Consider the following 9,864-nt stretch of genomic DNA (forward strand, 5'->3'; position numbering starts at 1 on the left):
ATCTACATCATACCATGATAAAACATAAAAACAAACTAAATATATGATGAATGATGCATTTACCTATTAACTACACATGTATATGAATGTAAGACTCAAATGCAAAACACTGTACAGTGTGGATAGTTCAAATCCATAACTTGTTGGACTTCAGGTCCATGAGCTCATTTGATCATTATAATATGTCTACATCAAAATAGACATAGATTTACGATCCCCTATTCAATCCATTATTTCTCGCATATGCATTATATTTCGGTTCCATCATCTACCGGTATCATCAATATTCTTCAACATATACTTTGCATGCTACTCATCAATGATATCTGAATACTTATTCAATAGGTATCATTCTTCTTTTCTCACAGGCCATCTATTTTAGTTCAAATATCTATACCACTTCAAGGGTATTTCATATATATATACACTGTATATTAGTGTTTTATTTCTTTTCAAATATATCATCAACTGCATTATCTTGCCTTTTTCATATAAATAAATCAATATTTCATCACTGTGTTGGAACCGTATATATGATCTACACTTCAGGTGCAGAGATTTAAATAAATATTGGCAAGATCATTATAGTAACATCGAGTACTATGACCATTATACACATTTATGCATCTGAACATGTAACAATTTAACATAATCAAGTCATAGATATTTATGTCCAAACATACTTCGAGGACATATAGTTGGCATTTACACTTACTCATATGGGGATCAATATATTATCTTTCAATTTTGCCAACTTATTCTAGCTCGTCTCCCCTTAAGTTGGGAAAATATTCTCAATATATTATGGGGCATAAAATCTTTCACCAACTAATAATACACTTTTCAGCGTGTATTTTAATAAATGTTTCATATTTTTGTTCTCTTCTGGAGATTAACATTGATCAAGGGGAGTAGATACACCGTGCAGTTGTATTTTTTTTCTTCATATTTTCTCATTTCGTGCTGACGTATGATCGCCCCAATCAAGAGATTTATGATACTTAAATCAATTACAAAACACTTGTAAACTTCTTGGTGATCTTCAAGTCACCTACTATCATTATGGTGAACTTCGGGTCACTTACTATCATGGTGAACTTCAAGTCACCTATCATATCATTATACAAGTCACTTACTATCATGTTTCATTTTTTGTAAACTTCTTGGTGATATTCAAGTCACCTACTATCATTGTGGTGAACTTCAGTACACTTACTATCATGGTGAACTTCATATTACCTATCATTATAAAAGTTTTCAAAGCTATATATTAATATCTCTTGTATTTATTTTCTAAATCGATTCATTATAACTATTCGATTGAAATACAACTCAACCTCAGCAATATGTCTTGCCTTTGAATATATATACAACATATGAGGGAGTGTCAGCACATAAACTTTTATTTGAAAAGAATTTTCAAATTCTTATGACGGGTGTTCTTAAACCCGGATGGCCTGAATTATCACATCATACGTATATAATATCATATAAAATATTTCGTTCGATAACTGCTGGTTATCTTCCCTAAGTGATCACTTACTTTAATTATAAAATACTATAATTTGGACATGTTGTGATGTGATATAACGATACAAACTGGTGTCTCATTTCTAATAGCAAGACAATTTAACAAAACTTGTGGAAAGATAGCGTGTACTCTTCTGGAGTATACATTGTAAATGTGTTACATATCAATTTCAATAAATATATACATCTTTCTTCATCTGGTACATATCAATTTCAATAAACATATACATCTTTCTTCATCTTCGGGATGATATCAATATCATAAGCTCATACTCGTATTCATAAAAGGAGTCATTGATTTATGAACAAAAGCTAGTACCACATTTAACATCCATGTATCATTTTAATCCATATACCACTATTTTTAAACTAAAAAGCTATCTCCCACTGATCTTTATATATATTATATTCTTAACTATTGTAAGAAATATTGTTTTTCCCACTAAATACATCTCTTCATAATTATTCTCATTGATATATGAGGGGGCATTTATAAACTTTAATAACCAATTATTTTCTTCAGGAGTGGTGATCAAGAAATCAACCATGTTCAAATGGTTGTCTAAAACGAATTTCTCCAAATTCACAAACAAGACTTTTCATAATATAAATCACCCAAAATAGTACAATGTCTAAAGCATAAAATCACAATACAACCATAAGGTTCACAACATAAAAACACAATTAGCGTGGCGGACTAGTGGCGCATGATCACAAGAATTCACGATGTACAACTAAAAAAAAAAAATCAAAACTATGACAATTAAAAATAGTAAACGCAAATTATAACAATTGTGAATACCGTAATAATTTATTAAATTAATAGCAACTTGGTATCAAATTGATAATTACGGAGTAACTGCTTGCAAAAGAGAAACATAATATTGGCAGTCCTAATGTACAGTATTCTTGCAATATGATATTACCATCAATATATAATTGAACACAAGTTAGAGCAATCAACCAATGATGTCTTGGCCTAGTGGTTAAGACTGAGGGCCTGTGTACAATAGATCTCAGGTTTGAATCTCCCGTCCCCATTTGTAATTTATATTGCCCTTGTTGCTCATTTGCACCAAAAAAAAAACAAGTTAGAGCAATCAAAAAATCCACTTTCAATCCTATCCCCAAACGTAACTTATACAATAAATGTAATTAGTACTTTCATACTACCTGTATACTAATATCGCCAAACAATTGCCGCAAGATATTAAGTGACCAAAACAACGAATCACATAACATTATCAATTGATTATTAATTAAACTAAAGATATTGACTTACAATTGTAATGGTGTTTCCTTCTATTTCCACTTTATTCAATCGAAGAAGATTTGCTTAATTTTTCCGACAATGAATTGGCTATGATGCTGATAACATATTATGAAATTAGGGAGAAAGGGAGACAGAGGAAGAGAGAAACAGGCGGTTATCATCTTATTCCAATCAATATAATATGTACATATACATGTATTATATAGGATACGGATGTCAGGGGTATAATGGGCATCCACAATACAATATATTTATAACACTTTGTATGTTTTAGTTGTTCATTTTTCCAGTGTTAAAAAAAAGTTCCAACTTACAACTTGTTACAATGTACTGTTAGCTCCTCTCTCAAGCTAGACCGGCCTAATTAATATCCAAACTGTTAGATATTGTGAAACTCCGTGAATTGGAGTGTACTCCATTGATCAAATATATAGGGAATAAAATGTGAGGCCTAATAGGGTTAGGAACACTAATACGACTAGAAATCTAATATATATCATAAGAGATTAAATCCTAGTAGATTTATATCTCTATCACACCCCCGCAGTCGTAGCGGGAGAAGTTCGTACGTTAAGATTGGATCTGAAATCCAAAAAAAAATTCGAGGAAGGCCCTTAGTGAAAATGTCTGCAAACTGATACCGTGAAGTGACGTGCAACACCCGTACCTGACCCAACGTTACTTTCTCGCGAACAAAATGGATGTCCATCTCCACATGTTTGTGCACTGATGTTTGACGGGATTGCTTGATAAATAAATAGCACTGGCATTATCACAATAAACAATGCTGGCCTGCGTTGAGGAAAATGTAACTCAAGAAGAAGGTTACGCAGCCAACACGCCTCTGCAACAACGTTTGCGACGCCTCTATATTCTGCCTCTGCACTTGATCTAGAAAGAGTAGGTTGGCGCTTACAAGACCAAGAAATAAGATTGTCACCTAAGAAACAACAATATCCTGAAGTCGAGCGGCGAGTGTCAGGACATCCACCCCAATCTGCATCAGTATATGTAATCAAGCGCAAAGTAGATGTAGGATATAAGTGTAATCCGTGAACAATGGTGCCCTGAATATAACGCAGGATGCGGTTTAATGCATACAAATGAGGCTCCTGTGGATCATGCATAAAAAAAAACACTTGCTGCACCGCATAGGCAATGTCAGGGCGAGTAAATGTAAGGTACTGTAGAGACCTGCCAGACGGCGGTACTGAGTTGGGTCCGCTACAAGGGCACTTGAATCTGCACTAATATTTGCATTAGTGTCTACAGGAGTGGCAACAGGCTTACAAGTCCCTATGCCTGCACGTTCCAAAATTTCCTGTGCATACTTTTGCTGAGAGAGAGACATATAAGAAGGAGTACGGGAGACAAAAATTATCAAAAGGTAATTCAGAGGCCCCAAATCAGACATTGAGAATTTTGTTTTCAAATGGGAGATCAATCTGTCGCGCAAAGCATCAGATGATGTGCACAAAATAATATCATCAACATAAAGTAGTAGGTAAGCCATATCATCACTATGCTTAAAAGTGAATAAAGATGTGAAGGAAATGTGTCCTCCACCCAAGGCGCATTAGTCTAATACCAAGGTTCAGATTAATTACGAACAATTAATTCAGTGAGATCAAGTGATCGGAACAGCAAGCTGGAGCAATGCTTCCGATCAGTGAGTTCTAATCTATATTAGGCTCACAACTTACTCTTCACTGAACCTATAAGGTCACACCAACGACATGTAACAAATCACCGAATTAAATGAATCGAAAATTCATTTAATAGCTTTTCGGGAATTAGTTCGGAAAAAAATAATATACGATATGACGTTGGATCGGAATCGTATATCGTATCGCGAATATTCGTAAGCTAGGCGAAACGAAAAATCGTATCGTACGACGGTGATTCGTCGAGTACGATGCCATAAATAATAGGCGTAGCGCGTTGGTCGCAAATACGAGCCGCAACGAAGCTGCCGGCCCATCGAGCAAAGCGCGCATGCGCGCAAGGCCCAACGAGCCAGCAGCTCGCGTGCAACATGGGCAGTAATGCAGCGAGCAAAGCAGCGAGGCCCACGGCTGCGATGCTCGGCTGCTGCTGGGCTTCGGTGAGTGTGAGCATGTGTGAACGGTTGAGGCCTTGTGCCTTGGCCGGTTACACATGCTTACCTAAGGGTTATAATCCACACACTAACACACTTGTGTTTTCCAACCCTAACCTAATTCTAAAATTACGTACGTTCAGTTTTTTGCCTCCGCTCTAAACTGTTTTTCCCAAAAAGCAAAACACTCTTGAGCATTGTCTAAGCTACGAATCTCAAGACGGATCTGAACGTGCCGGTGAACCAAATAGAGGAACGACGATTGGAGTTCTTTGTTCATGTTCATGAATCATAAACTAGGGAAAATACGCTTCAAATGTAAGGTTACTTAATATGTGCTTTATACATGTTTCCTGGCTTTGGGGATTGTTCCGCACATGTTAATATGTATTTAACTGTATTCCCCTACAGTGGTATCATGAGCCTTATGTATTAAAGTACTTTTTAGCATGATTTATATGTTTTTGTATGTTGTAGAAATTTTTCGGATTTTTTATTGAATTTACGAAATATTTGGATTATTGGATGAATCGCGTAATATGTTCTGAATTCAAAAAGTGTCGAAATTTCGATTTTTCTGACCCTAATCTGATTGAAAACGATTTTCTAAGATCATCGCATGGGAACAGAATCGCAAAAACAGGCCTCAAAGTATGAATTTTTGGGCGTTTTTGTTAATTAACGAATTAAATTAACAATTTCGGAAAGTATTTCAATTAATTGCATGACCTAAACTACTCGGAACTGATTGAAATTTTGCTCTACTGTTCTTGGGTATATATATAAAAATTACGGTAAAATTTTGGGCCATAAATGTTAAGTATAAACTATAATTTTATTTTCCCTAAATTTGTAATTTTTAGATCGCAAATTGAATTTTAAAATAATTTAGATCTGGAAATTTGGTTAATTGGGAAAGGGAATATAATCTCTATTATATAAAGGAACAGCTGAGGGTATTTTTGTAACATCACTTTTCGTGTCCCCATTTGAAAAGACCAAAGTACCCTCACATATTTCTACTGCTCTTTCGTTGTTACTGAGTTGTTGAGTTGCTGAGCCTCTCTTCACCTTTCTCTCTCCTCGCCCATTTTTAGGGTTACCCCTCACCTTTCTCGTCGTCTCCTCCGATTTCTCCCCTCCCTCTCTCCTCCCTGTAAATTCTGGAAGCTCCAATTGTCAGGCTTGAGAAGTTGATGTTCATCAACGTAATTACCACACCGAATTCGAGGTTTATCTTCAATCATAGTGTCTGATTCAATCATCAATTCCCAATGTTTCTAAGGATTTATGCAAGAAAAAGAGGGTAATTTACTAATTTAATTATTTATAACTTCAATTTGAATTTTTATTTCTCGGTTTTTGTTTTCGATTGTATGTAATTTGTTTGATTTTGGTCTGACAATGGAGCTTTTTTTATTTAACAGGCGAATAAGTCGCCAAAATTGAAGCAGTGTAAGCTTGATGCTCGCCTTGAACAATGGCTTCCGCAAGGTACTGCATTCATTTTCTTTTTTAAACTTTTGAAGTTTTTGATTTTGTACAATTTTGTATTTTTCTCTTATATGTTAGTTATCCGTTAGTGTTTGACAATGGGGTTTTGAAAGAAGATATTGTTTGCAGAGAGGGGTTCTGAAAATTTATTTGAGTATATTTTGGAGTCACATTGGCCTGATTTGGATCTTTTCACATTCAAATTTGTTGTCAATGAGTTTTTGATTGCCGGGTCAGTTTGGGTCACTTCTTTGCTTTAATTTGGGTTTTTATAATCCCTATTTGTATAAGTTTGGAGACTTGGAACGTGACTCGAACCTCTGTTATTCTCTTTTGTATTTCAGTAAAATTTGACTTGATGCAACTAAATTTTGGAATATGTGGATTTGGGTCAATTTTTAGGGGTTGTTGTCTCTGTGATTGAGATTCGTGATCATGGAGTCTTTTTTTAAGATTTGTTTTTACACTTGAAATTCCACCACTTTTGGTGAAATGTTACCAGCTTTGAAAAATCCTAGATTTATACTTTTCAATTAAACCTTCAATAGAAATCAAGGTTGAACTTGAGAGTTTGTTTAGGTATTTGGATGAGATTTTGAGCAACAATGTCGGTTGAGTTTCGTCTAATATTTAGTGCGAAATCAATTTGATTGATGGGGTACCAAATGACCATTGATTTACAAAGACCCACATCTTTACAAATCTACTAAGTTTTCCAACTGCTAACCTTTATAGCCTACTAAAAATTATCAATGTACACCTAAGTAGCTAACCATACCAAACCAGAAATTCTACAGAAAAGCTGGGACTGATTTTGTCAGGAAAACTCCACTAATATTTTTTCATACCAAGAACTCCACACTGATTGATATATTATATTTATGTCTACATGTTATGCTTGGAGATATAGTACACAATGCTTGGAGATATAGTCACACTTTATTTTTTCCCAATTGCAGTTTCGCCAATGAAAAAGCCAAAGGTTTATGTGACTTCTTCATTAAGGTCTAACAAGAAAGTATCTGGTTTGGTGGACAAAGGTAACTTAAAACAATCATTGACATTATAGCTCATAGATGAAGATAATGAATCCAGAATGTTGTTTTTATTTCATTTATCAGTGGAAAGCTGCAAAAGAGGAGAAAGAGGAATGTAAAACTCTGTTAGAAATTCTTGAAAAGAAGAGACAACAAGAGATTGAGGTAAACTTTAGCAGTACGTTCTCTGATTATGGTGGTATGATGTGTAATAATGTCAAGCTAAACTGTTGATTTGAATGCAGGGATGGTGCACGCAGCAGAGTGCAAGTGGGGAGATACGGAAGCTATTGTGGCGACAATGAAAGAAAACCAGATTAACTCTCGGAGAGGGCCAAGCCTGTTTGGCATGTTGGTAACGAATAAGTCTTGGCAACATTATGCACAATAGGCAAATCACCAGCAATATGTTGTTCCCAGGTCACCGTATGCTGTAATTTAAAAACAACGCCACCACCACCAACATGTCGTCTTTCTTGATTCCTGCTCCTCTTGAAGCTTAGAACATCAAAGCTGATTGCGCTCGAGGTATTCTGGGATCTCTCATTGTTAATCTTTTCTTCTTTTAGATTTGGCTTTATCATTTTGTGATTTCGTGATTGAATTTTTATTATTTTCGTCGGATGATTGAATTTTGCTAATGTTGATTGGTAAATATTGACAGAGGCAACCATAGCTGGATTTAAAGTTGCAGTAATGGCTTATGTTGTTGCCAGTGCTACTGTGGTATGTGTGTTGTTCGGATCAGTAACCGTGTTTTTCTAATTTATTTGTCTGAGTACTGTAATAATTTTAGTGGAATTTTTCAAGCTTTTTATTTGTTGTTAAATTCATGGAAGTAGAATTTATAGTATACTTGAAAATCCAGAAGAATTGTAACAAGTTGACCTTAGTGATTATAAGTAAGAGAATCGAAACCCAAAACCCCCTAATTGGGTCATTATTTTAGCTGACCTTGGTGATAATGGTTATACAATGCATGTGGAAATTGGTTTAATGCGTATCTTTTCTTACGATGCCGTGTCTCTTTTTAAATCACCAACAATAATTTAAAGTTTTTATATAATCCCGCACGCATCGCGTGCATATAAGACTAGTTTCATATAAAGTGACAGTTTTTAAAAATTATTGGATTAAAATTTTGATTAGATTCGTTAATTTTAATCATCACTTAAACCAAATTGGTAAAAATCTGAAATTTAAATGTTTAGAACGATTTAAAATTCTGGATTCGATTATCAAAATGTTCAAAATTTTGTTGACATTGTTCGTTCGTTAAATTTGAATATTGTTAGCCTAGATTTAATAAATTTTACAAAATTGGATTGTTGTAAAAATTAATTAAATGACCAACTTGTTATTTTTCGAAAATAAAAACGATTAATTTTGTTAATTTTATGAAAAATAACTAATGCAAATATGGTTTCGTGAAATTAATTTTTTTTAATTAGTTGGTTCGTATGGCACGAACCAAAGGTACGAGACGAGGGGTGTGCGGTGCGTGTGGCTCGTCGTAGCCCATGCGCGCTGCCTCCTCGCAGCACTGGCGCAGCAACGCGGGCAGCCAGCGAGCGAGTGAGGGACGAAGGGAAGTAGCAACGAACAAGGGGTGCTCGGGTTGGACTGTGCGACGAGAGGAAGCAAAGAGAGAGGAGAGGGAGCCGTGTGGTGCAAGAGAGAGGAGAGGGAGCCGTGTGTTGCAAGAGAGAGGGAGAGAAAATAATGAGGGTTTAATCACTACAAGAAATTGTACTATTAACGACGGGAAATCCCGTCGCGAAAGGCCAATAATCATTGATTAACGACGGGATTTCCTATCGCGAGCCCGACATAAAAGGGGGTCTTCGTTAATAGAAAATCCCGTCGTAAACCCGTCGTAAAAGACATTTGCGACGGTTATTCTCGTCATTGTTTGGTTGTTAGCCCCGTCGCAAAAGGCTTTTGCGACGGGATTTTTCACCCGTCGTAATTAGGTTGTCGTTAAAGATACAAATTCTTGTAGTGAATGAAGGGGATCCAATTGAAATAAAAGGGGTATTTATAAGCTTCCATAATCCCGGCTAGACTTCGTAAATTGGGTATTGGGCTTATATTTAATGATTGGGTTTGAATTTGGATTTTAAATTAGAATATTTAGTTGGGCTTAACCATGAAAACGAGTTGGGCTTAAAATTAATTCAAACCTTTTAAAAATCGAAACCCAAAATAATTTCCCGACTTCGAATAATAAATTTGTTTCGTAAGTTATTAAAATAATAAATATTCTAATTTAAAAAAATACATTTAAATAATACTTAAATGCGATTTAAATTCTAAAAATGCTAAACATGCTTTATAAGTATAAATTAAATATATTTATAAATACAGAAAAATACAAGGTATTACAGATGTGTATTGAGATTCCTCTATTTATTTTATTTAAACAAGGAAAA

General features: G+C 35.0%; 1 long non-coding RNA gene across 1 annotated transcript; it reads left to right on the forward strand.

Moving 5' to 3' along the window:
- The first annotated feature begins 6,970 nt into the window (after positions 1-6,970).
- On the forward strand, positions 6,971-8,355 carry LOC130472286 (uncharacterized). Its single transcript, XR_008932344.1, has 3 exons — positions 6,971-7,597; positions 7,678-7,960; positions 8,097-8,355. It is a non-coding gene; the product is annotated as an uncharacterized lncRNA (long non-coding RNA).
- Positions 8,356-9,864: the final 1,509 nt, after the last annotated feature.

The sequence above is a fragment of the Spinacia oleracea genome, chromosome 4, assembly GCF_020520425.1.
Source record: "Spinacia oleracea cultivar Varoflay chromosome 4, BTI_SOV_V1, whole genome shotgun sequence".
Lineage (NCBI taxonomy): Eukaryota > Viridiplantae > Streptophyta > Magnoliopsida > Caryophyllales > Amaranthaceae > Spinacia > Spinacia oleracea.